The sequence below is a fragment of the Anomaloglossus baeobatrachus genome, chromosome 9 (genome assembly GCF_048569485.1).
Source record: "Anomaloglossus baeobatrachus isolate aAnoBae1 chromosome 9, aAnoBae1.hap1, whole genome shotgun sequence".
Classification (NCBI taxonomy): Eukaryota; Metazoa; Chordata; class Amphibia; order Anura; family Aromobatidae; genus Anomaloglossus; species Anomaloglossus baeobatrachus.
This window is the reverse complement of record NC_134361.1, coordinates 164,352,775-164,372,001: the sequence shown is the minus strand read 5'-3', so window position 1 is coordinate 164,372,001 and position 19,227 is coordinate 164,352,775. Positions and strand designations below refer to the sequence as shown.

The 19,227-nt window shown below is 47.5% G+C and overlaps 10 non-coding genes and 3 pseudogenes across 10 annotated transcripts; all 13 read right to left on the bottom strand.

Moving 5' to 3' along the window:
- Positions 1-1,280: 1,280 nt before the first annotated feature.
- LOC142251966 (U2 spliceosomal RNA) lies at positions 1,281-1,471 on the bottom strand. The gene has a single exon (XR_012725365.1). It is a non-coding gene; the product is annotated as a U2 spliceosomal RNA (small nuclear RNA).
- A 1,388-nt stretch (positions 1,472-2,859) lies between these two features.
- LOC142252849 (U2 spliceosomal RNA) lies at positions 2,860-3,050 on the bottom strand. Its single transcript, XR_012726215.1, has one exon. It is a non-coding gene; the product is annotated as a U2 spliceosomal RNA (small nuclear RNA).
- A 1,388-nt stretch (positions 3,051-4,438) lies between these two features.
- Positions 4,439-4,629, bottom strand: LOC142251965 (U2 spliceosomal RNA). The gene has a single exon (XR_012725364.1). It is a non-coding gene; the product is annotated as a U2 spliceosomal RNA (small nuclear RNA).
- Positions 4,630-6,017: 1,388 nt separating this feature from the next.
- On the bottom strand, positions 6,018-6,213 carry LOC142253146 (U2 spliceosomal RNA). Its single transcript, XR_012726464.1, has one exon. It is a non-coding gene; the product is annotated as a U2 spliceosomal RNA (small nuclear RNA).
- Positions 6,214-6,897: 684 nt separating this feature from the next.
- LOC142253635 (U2 spliceosomal RNA) lies at positions 6,898-7,024 on the bottom strand (annotated as a pseudogene).
- A 1,333-nt stretch (positions 7,025-8,357) lies between these two features.
- LOC142252900 (U2 spliceosomal RNA) lies at positions 8,358-8,548 on the bottom strand. Its single transcript, XR_012726263.1, has one exon. It is a non-coding gene; the product is annotated as a U2 spliceosomal RNA (small nuclear RNA).
- Positions 8,549-9,881: 1,333 nt separating this feature from the next.
- Positions 9,882-10,072, bottom strand: LOC142251964 (U2 spliceosomal RNA). Its single transcript, XR_012725363.1, has one exon. It is a non-coding gene; the product is annotated as a U2 spliceosomal RNA (small nuclear RNA).
- Positions 10,073-11,405: 1,333 nt separating this feature from the next.
- LOC142251963 (U2 spliceosomal RNA) lies at positions 11,406-11,596 on the bottom strand. Its single transcript, XR_012725362.1, has one exon. It is a non-coding gene; the product is annotated as a U2 spliceosomal RNA (small nuclear RNA).
- A 1,333-nt stretch (positions 11,597-12,929) lies between these two features.
- Positions 12,930-13,125, bottom strand: LOC142253349 (U2 spliceosomal RNA). Its single transcript, XR_012726648.1, has one exon. It is a non-coding gene; the product is annotated as a U2 spliceosomal RNA (small nuclear RNA).
- Positions 13,126-13,843: 718 nt separating this feature from the next.
- On the bottom strand, positions 13,844-13,991 carry LOC142253630 (U2 spliceosomal RNA; annotated as a pseudogene).
- Positions 13,992-15,379: 1,388 nt separating this feature from the next.
- On the bottom strand, positions 15,380-15,575 carry LOC142253145 (U2 spliceosomal RNA). Its single transcript, XR_012726463.1, has one exon. It is a non-coding gene; the product is annotated as a U2 spliceosomal RNA (small nuclear RNA).
- A 684-nt stretch (positions 15,576-16,259) lies between these two features.
- On the bottom strand, positions 16,260-16,386 carry LOC142253634 (U2 spliceosomal RNA; annotated as a pseudogene).
- Positions 16,387-17,719: 1,333 nt separating this feature from the next.
- LOC142251962 (U2 spliceosomal RNA) lies at positions 17,720-17,910 on the bottom strand. Its single transcript, XR_012725361.1, has one exon. It is a non-coding gene; the product is annotated as a U2 spliceosomal RNA (small nuclear RNA).
- Positions 17,911-19,227: the final 1,317 nt, after the last annotated feature.

Genomic DNA, 19,227 nt, shown 5'->3' with positions numbered 1-19,227 from the left:
ACCCAAGCCAACCCTTGAAAAGGCTGCTTTGCAGAGCAAAAACAAGAAGAATGGTGCGTTTTGCAGCCGCCGCCCCCCACTGCAATGAATCTGAATAACTCCTCCTTTAGGGCGCAAGCAACTCCCCTCCCCCTTGCAGTCTTTCCAATTCACGATACAAAAAGACGGACAGGACAGGTTGCCTGACTTTCCGTCACTGCCACCCTTTGCCATCCTTACCCGTAGAAAGCCCTTTCATCATCCCCAAACCCTAATCTTTTCCCTTTCCTTCCCAGCCCCCAAACCCTGCCCTCTGTACCCTTCTCACCACCCGCATCCCTTCTCCTGTCATCCCCCTACCACCCGGGAAAAAAAGAGCTTGCCCCCTCCTTACACTAGCCCACCCTCCCACCCAAAGAACAACTTCTGCTGCGCAGCTTGTTTTCTAGGCAGCAGCGCTATTGTGATGTCAGCGGGGGCATTGTGACAAGCCGCCAGTGTTCCGTCTCTTCATGTTGTGCACAGTTCAAACGGAAAATACATCAACAGGCAGACTACAGAAAAACTTACTATCAAAGGTTAGAGGGGGGCTTTCTCAGAGGGCTTTTTACAGTTTTTCTATTCCCAATTAGCCGTTTAAGTGTACTTATTGAAAGTAGTAATTCTTTCATAGGCCGCCCTTTCTTAGTATTTGACGTTCCTTATATTGCGGTATGAGGCTTTGCAGCAGGTTGCAAACATTCATCACCCATGACTGTCCCCAATTGAGCTCAGAAGCTCAATGTCTATCATGACCTCTCTTTTAGAATGTCCAAGAGCAAGCAAACTATTCCTCCAGGAGAGGGCGCCAACAGACTACTAAAGAGATCATCATTACTCAAAGAAAACCCCAAAAACCAATGCATGATAGGAATAAACAGGTAACTTTCTTTGGAGTGGAAGCGGAGAGATCGCACCAGATGCCAATTCTAGATCTTATCACACCTGTGGTCACTGCAGCAGCAGGTGAATCCACTTTGTCCAAAAGGGATCTATTCCATTCAATTGCAAATGATCTAGATAAGACAGAGAACTGCAGCACGGGACATAGCCGAGTTGGTCAGGTTGAGTGGTGATGAGTTTGCTATTTGGATGAATAAAGAAAGTCAAAAGTGTGAAAGATAAAAAACAAAAGGAGGAAGTGTGAAAAGTGAATGGGCCAAATTGAGGTGCATATGAAGACGTATGCTTTCTTCCAATTCATTAAACCGGGCTAATATGAATCAGGTGAATTGAGTTCTGCTTTTGGAAACTGGGTTAAGAAGGGGTGCACCGTTCCTGGAGGTACTGCAATACCAGGTCAATGCGTGGAGTGGACAGAGCAAGCTCTTTTTCCATCTCCCTGTTCTAAAAATCCATTTAATATATGGTCCCCAGATAGGGGACGTATCAGATATTAAACTGATAAGAACAGATACTACACTTGATCTTAGCCAAAAGGCCGAGAAGCGATAACCAGAATTGGTTTGGGCCTCGAGTGGCACCCTGGCCTATGCCGGACACATCTTAGGGAGAGAGAGCGAGAGGGAGACAAACCCACGCCTACAGAAGACATTTTGTCACCCAAGCCAACCCTTGAAAAGGCTGCTTTGCAGAGCAAAAACAAGAAGAATGGTGCGTTTTGCAGCCGCCGCCCCCCACTGCAATGAATCTGAATAACTCCTCCTTTAGGGCGCAAGCAACTCCCCTCCCCCTTGCAGTCTTTCCAATTCACGATACAAAAAGACGGACAGGACAGGTTGCCTGACTTTCCGTCACTGCCACCCTTTGCCATCCTTACCCGTAGAAAGCCCTTTCATCATCCCCAAACCCTAATCTTTTCCCTTTCCTTCCCAGCCCCCAAACCCTGCCCTCTGTACCCTTCTCACCACCCGCATCCCTTCTCCTGTCATCCCCCTACCACCCGGGAAAAAAAGAGCTTGCCCCCTCCTTACACTAGCCCACCCTCCCACCCAAAGAACAACTTCTGCTGCGCAGCTTGTTTTCTAGGCAGCAGCGCTATTGTGATGTCAGCGGGGGCATTGTGACAAGCCGCCAGTGTTCCGTCTCTTCATGTTGTGCACAGTTCAAACGGAAAATACATCAACAGGCAGACTACAGAAAAACTTACTATCAAAGGTTAGAGGGGGGCTTTCTCAGAGGGCTTTTTACAGTTTTTCTATTCCCAATTAGCCGTTTAAGTGTACTTATTGAAAGTAGTAATTCTTTCATAGGCCGCCCTTTCTTAGTATTTGACGTTCCTTATATTGCGGTATGAGGCTTTGCAGCAGGTTGCAAACATTCATCACCCATGACTGTCCCCAATTGAGCTCAGAAGCTCAATGTCTATCATGACCTCTCTTTTAGAATGTCCAAGAGCAAGCAAACTATTCCTCCAGGAGAGGGCGCCAACAGACTACTAAAGAGATCATCATTACTCAAAGAAAACCCCAAAAACCAATGCATGATAGGAATAAACAGGTAACTTTCTTTGGAGTGGAAGCGGAGAGATCGCACCAGATGCAAATTCTAGATCTTATCACACCTGTGGTCACTGCAGCAGCAGGTGAATCCACTTTGTCCAAAAGGGATCTATTCCATTCAATTGCAAATGATCTAGATAAGACAGAGAACTGCAGCACGGGACATAGCCGAGTTGGTCAGGTTGAGTGGTGATGAGTTTGCTATTTGGATGAATAAAGAAAGTCAAAAGTGTGAAAGATAAAAAACAAAAGGAGGAAGTGTGAAAAGTGAATGGGCCAAATTGAGGTGCATATGAAGACGTATGCTTTCTTCCAATTCATTAAACCGGGCTAATATGAATCAGGTGAATTGAGTTCTGCTTTTGGAAACTGGGTTAAGAAGGGGTGCACCGTTCCTGGAGGTACTGCAATACCAGGTCAATGCGTGGAGTGGACAGAGCAAGCTCTTTTTCCATCTCCCTGTTCTAAAAATCCATTTAATATATGGTCCCCAGATAGAGGACGTATCAGATATTAAACTGATAAGAACAGATACTACACTTGATCTTAGCCAAAAGGCCGAGAAGCGATAACCAGAATTGGTTTGGGCCTCGAGTGGCACCCTGGCCTATGCCGGACACATCTTAGGGAGAGAGAGCGAGAGGGAGACAAACCCACGCCTACAGAAGACATTTTGTCACCCAAGCCAACCCTTGAAAAGGCTGCTTTGCAGAGCAAAAACAAGAAGAATGGTGCGTTTTGCAGCCGCCGCCCCCCACTGCAATGAATCTGAATAACTCCTCCTTTAGGGCGCAAGCAACTCCCCTCCCCCTTGCAGTCTTTCCAATTCACGATACAAAAAGACGGACAGGACAGGTTGCCTGACTTTCCGTCACTGCCACCCTTTGCCATCCTTACCCGTAGAAAGCCCTTTCATCATCCCCAAACCCTAATCTTTTCCCTTTCCTTCCCAGCCCCCAAACCCTGCCCTCTGTACCCTTCTCACCACCCGCATCCCTTCTCCTGTCATCCCCCTACCACCCGGGAAAAAAAGAGCTTGCCCCCTCCTTACACTAGCCCACCCTCCCACCCAAAGAACAACTTCTGCTGCGCAGCTTGTTTTCTAGGCAGCAGCGCTATTGTGATGTCAGCGGGGGCATTGTGACAAGCCGCCAGTGTTCCGTCTCTTCATGTTGTGCACAGTTCAAACGGAAAATACATCAACAGGCAGACTACAGAAAAACTTACTATCAAAGGTTAGAGGGGGGCTTTCTCAGAGGGCTTTTTACAGTTTTTCTATTCCCAATTAGCCGTTTAAGTGTACTTATTGAAAGTAGTAATTCTTTCATAGGCCGCCCTTTCTTAGTATTTGACGTTCCTTATATTGCGGTATGAGGCTTTGCAGCAGGTTGCAAACATTCATCACCCATGACTGTCCCCAATTGAGCTCAGAAGCTCAATGTCTATCATGACCTCTCTTTTAGAATGTCCAAGAGCAAGCAAACTATTCCTCCAGGAGAGGGCGCCAACAGACTACTAAAGAGATCATCATTACTCAAAGAAAACCCCAAAAACCAATGCATGATAGGAATAAACAGGTAACTTTCTTTGGAGTGGAAGCGGAGAGATCGCACCAGATGCCAATTCTAGATCTTATCACACCTGTGGTCACTGCAGCAGCAGGTGAATCCACTTTGTCCAAAAGGGATCTATTCCATTCAATTGCAAATGATCTAGATAAGACAGAGAACTGCAGCACGGGACATAGCCGAGTTGGTCAGGTTGAGTGGTGATGAGTTTGCTATTTGGATGAATAAAGAAAGTCAAAAGTGTGAAAGATAAAAAACAAAAGGAGGAAGTGTGAAAAGTGAATGGGCCAAATTGAGGTGCATATGAAGACGTATGCTTTCTTCCAATTCATTAAACCGGGCTAATATGAATCAGGTGAATTGAGTTCTGCTTTTGGAAACTGGGTTAAGAAGGGGTGCACCGTTCCTGGAGGTACTGCAATACCAGGTCAATGCGTGGAGTGGACAGAGCAAGCTCTTTTTCCATCTCCCTGTTCTAAAAATCCATTTAATATATGGTCCCCAGATAGGGGACGTATCAGATATTAAACTGATAAGAACAGATACTACACTTGATCTTAGCCAAAAGGCCGAGAAGCGATAACCAGAATTGGTTTGGGCCTCGAGTGGCACCCTGGCCTATGCCGGACACATCTTAGGGAGAGAGAGCGAGAGGGAGACAAACCCACGCCTACAGAAGACATTTTGTCACCCAAGCCAACCCTTGAAAAGGCTGCTTTGCAGAGCAAAAACAAGAAGAATGGTGCGTTTTGCAGCCGCCGCCCCCCACTGCAATGAATCTGAATAACTCCTCCTTTAGGGCGCAAGCAACTCCCCTCCCCCTTGCAGTCTTTCCAATTCACGATACAAAAAGACGGACAGGACAGGTTGCCTGACTTTCCGTCACTGCCACCCTTTGCCATCCTTACCCGTAGAAAGCCCTTTCATCATCCCCAAACCCTAATCTTTTCCCTTTCCTTCCCAGCCCCCAAACCCTGCCCTCTGTACCCTTCTCACCACCCGCATCCCTTCTCCTGTCATCCCCCTACCACCCGGGAAAAAAAGAGCTTGCCCCCTCCTTACACTAGCCCACCCTCCCACCCAAAGAACAACTTCTGCTGCGCAGCTTGTTTTCTAGGCAGCAGCGCTATTGTGATGTCAGCGGGGGCATTGTGACAAGCCGCCAGTGTTCCGTCTCTTCATGTTGTGCACAGTTCAAACGGAAAATACATCAACAGGCAGACTACAGAAAAACTTACTATCAAAGGTTAGAGGGGGGCTTTCTCAGAGGGCTTTTTACAGTTTTTCTATTCCCAATTAGCCGTTTAAGTGTACTTATTGAAAGTAGTAATTCTTTCATAGGCCGCCCTTTCTTAGTATTTGACGTTCCTTATATTGCGGTATGAGGCTTTGCAGCAGGTTGCAAACATTCATCACCCATGACTGTCCCCAATTGAGCTCAGAAGCTCAATGTCTATCATGACCTCTCTTTTAGAATGTCCAAGAGCAAGCAAACTATTCCTCCAGGAGAGGGCGCCAACAGACTACTAAAGAGATCATCATTACTCAAAGAAAACCCCAAAAACCAATGCATGATAGGAATAAACAGGTAACTTTCTTTGGAGTGGAAGCGGAGAGATCGCACCAGATGCCAATTCTAGATCTTATCACACCTGTGGTCACTGCAGCAGCAGGTGAATCCACTTTGTCCAAAAGGGATCTATTCCATTCAATTGCAAATGATCTAGATAAGACAGAGAACTGCAGCACGGGACATAGCCGAGTTGGTCAGGTTGAGTGGTGATGAGTTTGCTATTTGGATGAATAAAGAAAGTCAAAAGTGTGAAAGATAAAAAACAAAAGGAGGAAGTGTGAAAAGTGAATGGGCCAAATTGAGGTGCATATGAAGACGTATGCTTTCTTCCAATTCATTAAACCGGGCTAATATGAATCAGGTGAATTGAGTTCTGCTTTTGGAAACTGGGTTAAGAAGGGGTGCACCGTTCCTGGAGGTACTGCAATACCAGGTCAATGCGTGGAGTGGACAGAGCAAGCTCTTTTTCCATCTCCCTGTTCTAAAAATCCATTTAATATATGGTCCCCAGATAGGGGACGTATCAGATATTAAACTGATAAGAACAGATTTTGATTTAATGAAGCTTTCCAAAGCACCGCAAAAAATGCATTACCGAAGTCACACCAAAAACAGTGCAAAGGCTAGGATTCGTGTGGACCCCTCCGTGAGGAGAGGGTCCCCAAAAATCAACCCCGTCCCTCCGAGCCAGAAGGCCACAGCAAGGGTCAGGGATCTTCGGTGCTCCCCCAAGCCGAAGCCTGGTTGAGCCTTGTCGTTGCTCCCAGCGTCCACCCAGGCATCTTACCCAAGTGGAGTAGAGAGCTACTAGTTGTTGGTTTCGCAGCCGAAACTGCCCGGACCGTCAACCGGTGTTGGTTTCTCAGCCCAAGGCTAACCGGACCTCCAACCGGGTGTTGGTTTCTCAGCCGAAGCTGACCCGGACCTCCAACCGGGTGTTGGTTTCTCAGCCGAAGCTGACCCAGACCTCCAACCGGGTGTTGGTTTCTCAGCCGAAGCTGACCCGGACCTCCAACCGGGTGTTGGTTTCTCAGCCCAAAGCTGAACGGACCTCCGACCATGATTATAAAAATTTCCCTTCCTAGCCAGAAGGCCGGGATAGAGCAATATGCTCAGAAAGTATGAAAGGGCAAGGTACGGTGTGCTACAGAGCCCAAGGCTCGCCGGGGTCCCAAGCCAGCAAGCTCAGACTCACTCCAGGGTCGTCAGTCCTGGGGCACATTGCACCATAGCCCCCACACTTACTCAGTCTAATAGCCTCGATCCTGGTAGGGCCATGTTTTCCTCTAGATGAATATACTATACATCAAGAGTACTAGCAAGCGCAACCTTCCAGTGTGCATTGCATCTGCCGAGCCTCACAGATACTACACTTGATCTTAGCCAAAAGGCCGAGAAGCGATAACCAGAATTGGTTTGGGCCTCGAGTGGCACCCTGGCCTATGCCGGACACATCTTAGGGAGAGAGAGCGAGAGGGAGACAAACCCACGCCTACAGAAGACATTTTGTCACCCAAGCCAACCCTTGAAAAGGCTGCTTTGCAGAGCAAAAACAAGAAGAATGGTGCGTTTTGCAGCCGCCGCCCCCCACTGCAATGAATCTGAATAACTCCTCCTTTAGGGCGCAAGCAACTCCCCTCCCCCTTGCAGTCTTTCCAATTCACGATACAAAAAGACGGACAGGACAGGTTGCCTGACTTTCCGTCACTGCCACCCTTTGCCATCCTTACCCGTAGAAAGCCCTTTCATCATCCCCAAACCCTAATCTTTTCCCTTTCCTTCCCAGCCCCCAAACCCTGCCCTCTGTACCCTTCTCACCACCCGCATCCCTTCTCCTGTCATCCCCCTACCACCCGGGAAAAAAAGAGCTTGCCCCCTCCTTACACTAGCCCACCCTCCCACCCAAAGAACAACTTCTGCTGCGCAGCTTGTTTTCTAGGCAGCAGTGCTATTGTGATGTCAGCGGGGGCATTGTGACAAGCCGCCAGTGTTCCGTCTCTTCATGTTGTGCACAGTTCAAACGGAAAATACATCAACAGGCAGACTACAGAAAAGCTTACTATCAAAGGTTAGAGGGGGGCTTTCTCAGAGGGCTTTTTACAGTTTTTCTATTCCCAATTAGCCGTTTAAGTGTACTTATTGAAAGTAGTAATTCTTTCATAGGCCGCCCTTTCTTAGTATTTGACGTTCCTTATATTGCGGTATGAGGCTTCGCAGTAGGTTGCAAACATTCATCACCCATGACTGTCCCCAATTGAGCTCAGAAGCTCAATGTCTATCATGACCTCTCTTTTAGAATGTCCAAGAGCAAGCAAACTATTCCTCCAGGAGAGGGCGCCAACAGACTACTAAAGAGATCATCATTACTCAAAGAAAACCCCAAAAACCAATGCATGATAGGAATAAACAGGTAACTTTCTTTGGAGTGGAAGCGGAGAGATCGCACCAGATGCCAATTCTAGATCTTATCACACCTGTGGTCACTGCAGCAGCATCAGCTGAATTCACTTTGTCCAAAAGGGATCTATTCCATTCAATTGCACATGATCTAGATTAGACTGACAACAAGATACTGCACGGGACATAGCAGAGTTGGTGAAGTTGAGTGGTGATGAGTTTGCTATTTGGATGAATAAAGCAAGTAAAAAGTGTGTTAGATAAAAATTCATTTCAATTCGCTAATCGGGCTAATATGAATCAGGTGAATCGAGTTCTGCTTTTGGAAACTGGGTTAAGAAGGGGTGCACCGTTTCTGGAGGTACTGCAATACCAGGTCAATGCGTGGAGTGGACAGAGCAAGCTCTTTTTCCATCTCCCTGTTCTAAAAATCCATTTAATATATGGTCCCCAGATAGGGGACGTATCAGATATTAAACTGATAAGAACAGATACTACACTTGATCTTAGCCAAAAGGCCGAGAAGCGATAACCAGAATTGGTTTGGGCCTCGAGTGGCACCCTGGCCTATGCCGGACACATCTTAGGGAGAGAGAGCGAGAGGGAGACAAACCCACGCCTACAGAAGACATTTTGTCACCCAAGCCAACCCTTGAAAAGGCTGCTTTGCAGAGCAAAAACAAGAAGAATGGTGCGTTTTGCAGCCGCCGCCCCCCACTGCAATGAATCTGAATAACTCCTCCTTTAGGGCGCAAGCAACTCCCCTCCCCCTTGCAGTCTTTCCAATTCACGATACAAAAAGACGGACAGGACAGGTTGCCTGACTTTCCGTCACTGCCACCCTTTGCCATCCTTACCCGTAGAAAGCCCTTTCATCATCCCCAAACCCTAATCTTTTCCCTTTCCTTCCCAGCCCCCAAACCCTGCCCTCTGTACCCTTCTCACCACCCGCATCCCTTCTCCTGTCATCCCCCTACCACCCGGGAAAAAAAGAGCTTGCCCCCTCCTTACACTAGCCCACCCTCCCACCCAAAGAACAACTTCTGCTGCGCAGCTTGTTTTCTAGGCAGCAGCGCTATTGTGATGTCAGCGGGGGCATTGTGACAAGCCGCCAGTGTTCCGTCTCTTCATGTTGTGCACAGTTCAAACGGAAAATACATCAACAGGCAGACTACAGAAAAGCTTACTATCAAAGGTTAGAGGGGGGCTTTCTCAGAGGGCTTTTTACAGTTTTTCTATTCCCAATTAGCCGTTTAAGTGTACTTATTGAAAGTAGTAATTCTTTCATAGGCCGCCCTTTCTTAGTATTTGACGTTCCTTATATTGCGGTATGAGGCTTCGCAGTAGGTTGCAAACATTCATCACCCATGACTGTCCCCAATTGAGCTCAGAAGCTCAATGTCTATCATGACCTCTCTTTTAGAATGTCCAAGAGCAAGCAAACTATTCCTCCAGGAGAGGGCGCCAACAGACTACTAAAGAGATCATCATTACTCAAAGAAAACCCCAAAAACCAATGCATGATAGGAATAAACAGGTAACTTTCTTTGGAGTGGAAGCGGAGAGATCGCACCAGATGCCAATTCTAGATCTTATCACACCTGTGGTCACTGCAGCAGCATCAGCTGAATTCACTTTGTCCAAAAGGGATCTATTCCATTCAATTGCACATGATCTAGATTAGACTGACAACAAGATACTGCACGGGACATAGCAGAGTTGGTGAAGTTGAGTGGTGATGAGTTTGCTATTTGGATGAATAAAGCAAGTAAAAAGTGTGTTAGATAAAAATTCATTTCAATTCGCTAATCGGGCTAATATGAATCAGGTGAATCGAGTTCTGCTTTTGGAAACTGGGTTAAGAAGGGGTGCACCGTTCCTGGAGGTACTGCAATACCAGGTCAATGCGTGGAGTGGACAGAGCAAGCTCTTTTTCCATCTCCCTGTTCTAAAAATCCATTTAATATATGGTCCCCAGATAGGGGACGTATCAGATATTAAACTGATAAGAACAGATACTACACTTGATCTTAGCCAAAAGGCCGAGAAGCGATAACCAGAATTGGTTTGGGCCTCGAGTGGCACCCTGGCCTATGCCGGACACATCTTAGGGAGAGAGAGCGAGAGGGAGACAAACCCACGCCTACAGAAGACATTTTGTCACCCAAGCCAACCCTTGAAAAGGCTGCTTTGCAGAGAAAAAACAAGAAGAATGGTGCGTTTTGCAGCCGCCGCCCCCCACTGCAATGAATCTGAATAACTCCTCCTTTAGGGCGCAAGCAACTCCCCTCCCCCTTGCAGTCTTTCCAATTCACGATACAAAAAGACGGACAGGACAGGTTGCCTGACTTTCCGTCACTGCCACCCTTTGCCATCCTTACCCGTAGAAAGCCCTTTCATCATCCCCAAACCCTAATCTTTTCCCTTTCCTTCCCAGCCCCCAAACCCTGCCCTCTGTACCCTTCTCACCACCCGCATCCCTTCTCCTGTCATCCCCCTACCACCCGGGAAAAAAAGAGCTTGCCCCCTCCTTACACTAGCCCACCCTCCCACCCAAAGAACAACTTCTGCTGCGCAGCTTGTTTTCTAGGCAGCAGCGCTATTGTGATGTCAGCGGGGGCATTGTGACAAGCCGCCAGTGTTCCGTCTCTTCATGTTGTGCACAGTTCAAACGGAAAATACATCAACAGGCAGACTACAGAAAAGCTTACTATCAAAGGTTAGAGGGGGGCTTTCTCAGAGGGCTTTTTACAGTTTTTCTATTCCCAATTAGCCGTTTAAGTGTACTTATTGAAAGTAGTAATTCTTTCATAGGCCGCCCTTTCTTAGTATTTGACGTTCCTTATATTGCGGTATGAGGCTTCGCAGTAGGTTGCAAACATTCATCACCCATGACTGTCCCCAATTGAGCTCAGAAGCTCAATGTCTATCATGACCTCTCTTTTAGAATGTCCAAGAGCAAGCAAACTATTCCTCCAGGAGAGGGCGCCAACAGACTACTAAAGAGATCATCATTACTCAAAGAAAACCCCAAAAACCAATGCATGATAGGAATAAACAGGTAACTTTCTTTGGAGTGGAAGCGGAGAGATCGCACCAGATGCCAATTCTAGATCTTATCACACCTGTGGTCACTGCAGCAGCATCAGCTGAATTCACTTTGTCCAAAAGGGATCTATTCCATTCAATTGCACATGATCTAGATTAGACTGACAACAAGATACTGCACGGGACATAGCAGAGTTGGTGAAGTTGAGTGGTGATGAGTTTGCTATTTGGATGAATAAAGCAAGTAAAAAGTGTGTTAGATAAAAATTCATTTCAATTCGCTAATCGGGCTAATATGAATCAGGTGAATCGAGTTCTGCTTTTGGAAACTGGGTTAAGAAGGGGTGCACCGTTCCTGGAGGTACTGCAATACCAGGTCAATGCGTGGAGTGGACAGAGCAAGCTCTTTTTCCATCTCCCTGTTCTAAAAATCCATTTAATATATGGTCCCCAGATAGGGGACGTATCAGATATTAAACTGATAAGAACAGATACTACACTTGATCTTAGCCAAAAGGCCGAGAAGCGATAACCAGAATTGGTTTGGGCCTCGAGTGGCACCCTGGCCTATGCCGGACACATCTTAGGGAGAGAGAGCGAGAGGGAGACAAACCCACGCCTACAGAAGACATTTTGTCACCCAAGCCAACCCTTGAAAAGGCTGCTTTGCAGAGCAAAAACAAGAAGAATGGTGCGTTTTGCAGCCGCCGCCCCCCACTGCAATGAATCTGAATAACTCCTCCTTTAGGGCGCAAGCAACTCCCCTCCCCCTTGCAGTCTTTCCAATTCACGATACAAAAAGACGGACAGGACAGGTTGCCTGACTTTCCGTCACTGCCACCCTTTGCCATCCTTACCCGTAGAAAGCCCTTTCATCATCCCCAAACCCTAATCTTTTCCCTTTCCTTCCCAGCCCCCAAACCCTGCCCTCTGTACCCTTCTCACCACCCGCATCCCTTCTCCTGTCATCCCCCTACCACCCGGGAAAAAAAGAGCTTGCCCCCTCCTTACACTAGCCCACCCTCCCACCCAAAGAACAACTTCTGCTGCGCAGCTTGTTTTCTAGGCAGCAGCGCTATTGTGATGTCAGCGGGGGCATTGTGACAAGCCGCCAGTGTTCCGTCTCTTCATGTTGTGCACAGTTCAAACGGAAAATACATCAACAGGCAGACTACAGAAAAGCTTACTATCAAAGGTTAGAGGGGGGCTTTCTCAGAGGGCTTTTTACAGTTTTTCTATTCCCAATTAGCCGTTTAAGTGTACTTATTGAAAGTAGTAATTCTTTCATAGGCCGCCCTTTCTTAGTATTTGACGTTCCTTATATTGCGGTATGAGGCTTCGCAGTAGGTTGCAAACATTCATCACCCATGACTGTCCCCAATTGAGCTCAGAAGCTCAATGTCTATCATGACCTCTCTTTTAGAATGTCCAAGAGCAAGCAAACTATTCCTCCAGGAGAGGGCGCCAACAGACTACTAAAGAGATCATCATTACTCAAAGAAAACCCCAAAAACCAATGCATGATAGGAATAAACAGGTAACTTTCTTTGGAGTGGAAGCGGAGAGATCGCACCAGATGCCAATTCTAGATCTTATCACACCTGTGGTCACTGCAGCAGCATCAGCTGAATTCACTTTGTCCAAAAGGGATCTATTCCATTCAATTGCACATGATCTAGATTAGACTGACAACAAGATACTGCACGGGACATAGCAGAGTTGGTGAAGTTGAGTGGTGATGAGTTTGCTATTTGGATGAATAAAGCAAGTAAAAAGTGTGTTAGATAAAAATTCATTTCAATTCGCTAATCGGGCTAATATGAATCAGGTGAATCGAGTTCTGCTTTTGGAAACTGGGTTAAGAAGGGGTGCACCGTTCCTGGAGGTACTGCAATACCAGGTCAATGCGTGGAGTGGACAGAGCAAGCTCTTTTTCCATCTCCCTGTTCTAAAAATCCATTTAATATATGGTCCCCAGATAGGGGACGTATCAGATAGTAAACTGATAAGAACAGATTTTTGATTTAATGAAGCTTTCCAAAGCACCGCAAAAATGCATGACCGAAGTCACACCAAAAACAGTGCAAAGGCTAGGATTCATGTGGACCCCTCCGTGAGAAGAGGATCCCCAAAAATCAACCCCGTCCCTCCGAGCCAGAAGGCCACAGCGAGGGTCAGGGATCTTCGGTGCTCCCCCAAGCCGAAGCCTGGTTGAGCCTTGTTGTTGCTCCCAGCGTCCACCGAGGCATCTTACCCAAGTGGAGTAGGGAGCTACTAGTCGTTGGTTTCGCAGCCGAGACTGCCCGGACCGTCAACCGGTGTTGGTTTCTCAGCCCAAGGCTGACCGGACCTCCAACCGGGTGTTGGTTTCTCAGCCCAAGGCTGACCGGACCTCCAACCGGGTGTTGGTTTCTCAGCCCAAGGCTAACCGGACCTCCAACCGGGTGTTGGTTTCTCAGCCAAAGCTGACCCGGACCTCCAACCGGGTGTTGGTTTCTCAGCCCAAAGCTGACCGGACCTCCGACCGGGATTATAAAAATTTCCCTTCTTAGCCAGAAGGCCGGGATAGGGCAATATGCTTGGAAAGTATGAATAGGCAAGGCGCGGCGTGCGACAGAGTCTGAGGCTTACCAGGGTCCCAACCTAGCAAGTTCAGACTCCCTCCAGGGTGTCCATTCCTGGGGCACATTGCACCATAACCCCCACACTTACTCAGTCTAATAGCCTCGATCCTGGTAGGGCCATGGTTTCCTCTAGATGGATATACTATCCTCCCAAAGTACTAACAAGCCCAACCTTCCAGTGTGCATTGCATCATTGTACTAAGGTGGCCGGAGCCTTAAACCACCTTTTCGAATGATACTACACTTGATCTTAGCCAAAAGGATACTACACTTGATCTTAGCCAAAAGGCCGAGAAGCGATAACCAGAATTGGTTTGGGCCTCGAGTGGCACCCTGGCCTATGCCGGACACATCTTAGGGAGAGAGAGCGAGAGGGAGACAAACCCACGCCTACAGAAGACATTTTGTCACCCAAGCCAACCCTTGAAAAGGCTGCTTTGCAGAGCAAAAACAAGAAGAATGGTGCGTTTTGCAGCCGCCGCCCCCCACTGCAATGAATCTGAATAACTCCTCCTTTAGGGCGCAAGCAACTCCCCTCCCCCTTGCAGTCTTTCCAATTCACGATACAAAAAGACGGACAGGACAGGTTGCCTGACTTTCCGTCACTGCCACCCTTTGCCATCCTTACCCGTAGAAAGCCCTTTCATCATCCCCAAACCCTAATCTTTTCCCTTTCCTTCCCAGCCCCCAAACCCTGCCCTCTGTACCCTTCTCACCACCCGCATCCCTTCTCCTGTCATCCCCCTACCACCCGGGAAAAAAAGAGCTTGCCCCCTCCTTACACTAGCCCACCCTCCCACCCAAAGAACAACTTCTGCTGCGCAGCTTGTTTTCTAGGCAGCAGCGCTATTGTGATGTCAGCGGGGGCATTGTGACAAGCCGCCAGTGTTCCGTCTCTTCATGTTGTGCACAGTTCAAACGGAAAATACATCAACAGGCAGACTACAGAAAAGCTTACTATCAAAGGTTAGAGGGGGGCTTTCTCAGAGGGCTTTTTACAGTTTTTCTATTCCCAATTAGCCGTTTAAGTGTACTTATTGAAAGTAGTAATTCTTTCATAGGCCGCCCTTTCTTAGTATTTGACGTTCCTTATATTGCGGTATGAGGCTTTGCAGCAGGTTGCAAACATTCATCACCCATGACTGTCCCCAATTGAGCTCAGAAGCTCAATGTCTATCATGACCTCTCTTTTAGAATGTCCAAGAGCAAGCAAACTATTCCTCCAGGAGAGGGCGCCAACAGACTACTAAAGAGATCATCATTACTCAAAGAAAACCCCAAAAACCAATGCATGATAGGAATAAACAGGTAACTTTCTTTGGAGTGGAAGCGGAGAGATCGCACCAGATGCCAATTCTAGATCTTATCACACCTGTGGTCACTGCAGCAGCAGGTGAATCCACTTTGTCCAAAAGGGATCTATTCCATTCAATTGCAAATGATCTAGATAAGACAGAGAACTGCAGCACGGGACATAGCCGAGTTGGTCATGTTGAGTGGTGATGAGTTTGCTATTTGGATGAATAAAGAAAGTCAAAAGTGTGAAAGATAAAAAACAAAAGGAGGAAGTGTGAAAAGTGAATGGGCCAAATTGAGGTGCATATGAAGACGTATGCTTTCTTCCAATTCATTAAACCGGGCTAATATGAATCAGGTGAATTGAGTTCTGCTTTTGGAAACTGGGTTAAGAAGGGGTGCACCGTTCCTGGAGGTACTGCAATACCAGGTCAATGCGTGGAGTGGACAGAGCAAGCTCTTTTTCCATCTCCCTGTTCTAAAAATCCATTTAATATATGGTCCCCAGATAGGGGACGTATCAGATATTAAACTGATAAGAACAGATTTTGATTTAATGAAGCTTTCCAAAGCACCGCAAAAAATGCATTACCGAAGTCACACCAAAAACAGTGCAAAGGCTAGGATTCGTGTGGACCCCTCCGTGAGGAGAGGGTCCCCAAAAATCAACCCCGTCCCTCCGAGCCAGAAGGCCACAGCAAGGGTCAGGGATCTTCGGTGCTCCCCCAAGCCGAAGCCTGGTTGAGCCTTGTCGTTGCTCCCAGCGTCCACCCAGGCATCTTACCCAAGTGGAGTAGAGAGCTACTAGTTGTTGGTTTCGCAGCCGAAACTGCCCGGACCGTCAACCGGTGTTGGTTTCTCAGCCCAAGGCTAACCGGACCTCCAACCGGGTGTTGGTTTCTCAGCCGAAGCTGACCCGGACCTCCAACCGGGTGTTGGTTTCTCAGCCGAAGCTGACCCAGACCTCCAACCGGGTGTTGGTTTCTCAGCCGAAGCTGACCCGGACCTCCAACCGGGTGTTGGTTTCTCAGCCCAAAGCTGAACGGACCTCCGACCATGATTATAAAAATTTCCCTTCCTAGCCAGAAGGCCGGGATAGAGCAATATGCTCAGAAAGTATGAAAGGGCAAGGTACGGTGTGCTACAGAGCCCAAGGCTCGCCGGGGTCCCAAGCCAGCAAGCTCAGACTCACTCCAGGGTCGTCAGTCCTGGGGCACATTGCACCATAGCCCCCACACTTACTCAGTCTAATAGCCTCGATCCTGGTAGGGCCATGTTTTCCTCTAGATGAATATACTATACATCAAGAGTACTAGCAAGCGCAACCTTCCAGTGTGCATTGCATCTGCCGAGCCTCACAGATACTACACTTGATCTTAGCCAAAAGGCCGAGAAGCGATAACCAGAATTGGTTTGGGCCTCGAGTGGCACCCTGGCCTATGCCGGACACATCTTAGGGAGAGAGAGCGAGAGGGAGACAAACCCACGCCTACAGAAGACATTTTGTCACCCAAGCCAACCCTTGAAAAGGCTGCTTTGCAGAGCAAAAACAAGAAGAATGGTGCGTTTTGCAGCCGCCGCCCCCCACTGCAATGAATCTGAATAACTCCTCCTTTAGGGCGCAAGCAACTCCCCTCCCCCTTGCAGTCTTTCCAATTCACGATACAAAAAGACGGACAGGACAGGTTGCCTGACTTTCCGTCACTGCCACCCTTTGCCATCCTTACCCGTAGAAAGCCCTTTCATCATCCCCAAACCCTAATCTTTTCCCTTTCCTTCCCAGCCCCCAAACCCTGCCCTCTGTACCCTTCTCACCACCCGCATCCCTTCTCCTGTCATCCCCCTACCACCCGGGAAAAAAAGAGCTTGCCCCCTCCTTACACTAGCCCACCCTCCCACCCAAAGAACAACTTCTGCTGCGCAGCTTGTTTTCTAGGCAGCAGTGCTATTGTGATGTCAGCGGGGGCATTGTGACAAGCCGCCAGTGTTCCGTCTCTTCATGTTGTGCACAGTTCAAACGGAAAATACATCAACAGGCAGACTACAGAGAAGCTTACTATCAAAGGTTAGAGGGGGGCTTTCTCAGAGGGCTTTTTACAGTTTTTCTATTCCCAATTAGCCGTTTAAGTGTACTTATTGAAAGTAGTAATTCTTTCATAGGCCGCCCTTTCTTAGTATTTGACGTTCCTTATATTGCGGTATGAGGCTTCGCAGTAGGTTGCAAACATTCATCACCCATGACTGTCCCCAATTGAGCTCAGAAGCTCAATGTCTATCATGACCTCTCTTTTAGAATGTCCAAGAGCAAGCAAACTATTCCTCCAGGAGAGGGCGCCAACAGACTACTAAAGAGATCATCATTACTCAAAGAAAACCCCAAAAACCAATGCATGATAGGAATAAACAGGTAACTTTCTTTGGAGTGGAAGCGGAGAGATCGCACCAGATGCCAATTCTAGATCTTATCACACCTGTGGTCACTGCAGCAGCATCAGCTGAATTCACTTTGTCCAAAAGGGATCTATTCCATTCAATTGCACATGATCTAGATTAGACTGACAACAAGATACTGCACGGGACATAGCAGAGTTGGTGAAGTTGAGTGGTGATGAGTTTGCTATTTGGATGAATAAAGCAAGTAAAAAGTGTGTTAGATAAAAATTCATTTCAATTCGCTAATCGGGCTAATATGAATCAGGTGAATCGAGTTCTGCTTTTGGAAACTGGGTTAAGAAGGGGTGCACCGTTCCTGGAGGTACTGCAATACCAGGTCAATGCGTGGAGTGGACAGAGCAAGCTCTTTTTCCATCTCCCTGTTCTAAAAATCCATTTAATATATGGTCCCCAGATAGGGGACGTATCAGATATTAAACTGATAAGAACAGATACTACACTTGATCTTAGCCAAAAGGCCGAGAAGCGATAACCAGAATTGGTTTGGGCCTCGAGTGGCACCCTGGCCTATGCCGGACACATCTTAGGGAGAGAGAGCGAGAGGGAGACAAACCCACGCCTACAGAAGACATTTTGTCACCCAAGCCAACCCTTGAAAAGGCTGCTTTGCAGAGAAAAAACAAGAAGAATGGTGCGTTTTGCAGCCGCCGCCCCCCACTGCAATGAATCTGAATAACTCCTCCTTTAGGGCGCAAGCAACTCCCCTCCCCCTTGCAGTCTTTCCAATTCACGATACAAAAAGACGGACAGGACAGGTTGCCTGACTTTCCGTCACTGCCACCCTTTGCCATCCTTACCCGTAGAAAGCCCTTTCATCATCCCCAAACCCTAATCTTTTCCCTTTCCTTCCCAGCCCCCAAACCCTGCCCTCTGTACCCTTCTCACCACCCGCATCCCTTCTCCTGTCATCCCCCTACCACCCGGGAAAAAAAGAGCTTGCCCCCTCCTTACACTAGCCCACCCTCCCACCCAAAGAACAACTTCTGCTGCGCAGCTTGTTTTCTAGGCAGCAGCGCTATTGTGATGTCAGCGGGGGCATTGTGACAAGCCGCCAGTGTTCCGTCTCTTCATGTTGTGCACAGTTCAAACGGAAAATACATCAACAGGCAGACTACAGAAAAGCTTACTATCAAAGGTTAGAGGGGGGCTTTCTCAGAGGGCTTTTTACAGTTTTTCTATTCCCAATTAGCCGTTTAAGTGTACTTATTGAAAGTAGTAATTCTTTCATAGGCCGCCCTTTCTTAGTATTTGACGTTCCTTATATTGCGGTATGAGGCTTCGCAGTAGGTTGCAAACATTCATCACCCATGACTGTCCCCAATTGAGCTCAGAAGCTCAATGTCTATCATGACCTCTCTTTTAGAATGTCCAAGAGCAAGCAAACTATTCCTCCAGGAGAGGGCGCCAACAGACTACTAAAGAGATCATCATTACTCAAAGAAAACCCCAAAAACCAATGCATGATAGGAATAAACAGGTAACTTTCTTTGGAGTGGAAGCGGAGAGATCGCACCAGATGCCAATTCTAGATCTTATCACACCTGTGGTCACTGCAGCAGCATCAGCTGAATTCACTTTGTCCAAAAGGGATCTATTCCATTCAATTGCACATGATCTAGATTAGACTGACAACAAGATACTGCACGGGACATAGCAGAGTTGGTGAAGTTGAGTGGTGATGAGTTTGCTATTTGGATGAATAAAGCAAGTAAAAAGTGTGTTAGATAAAAATTCATTTCAATTCGCTAATCGGGCTAATATGAATCAGGTGAATCGAGTTCTGCTTT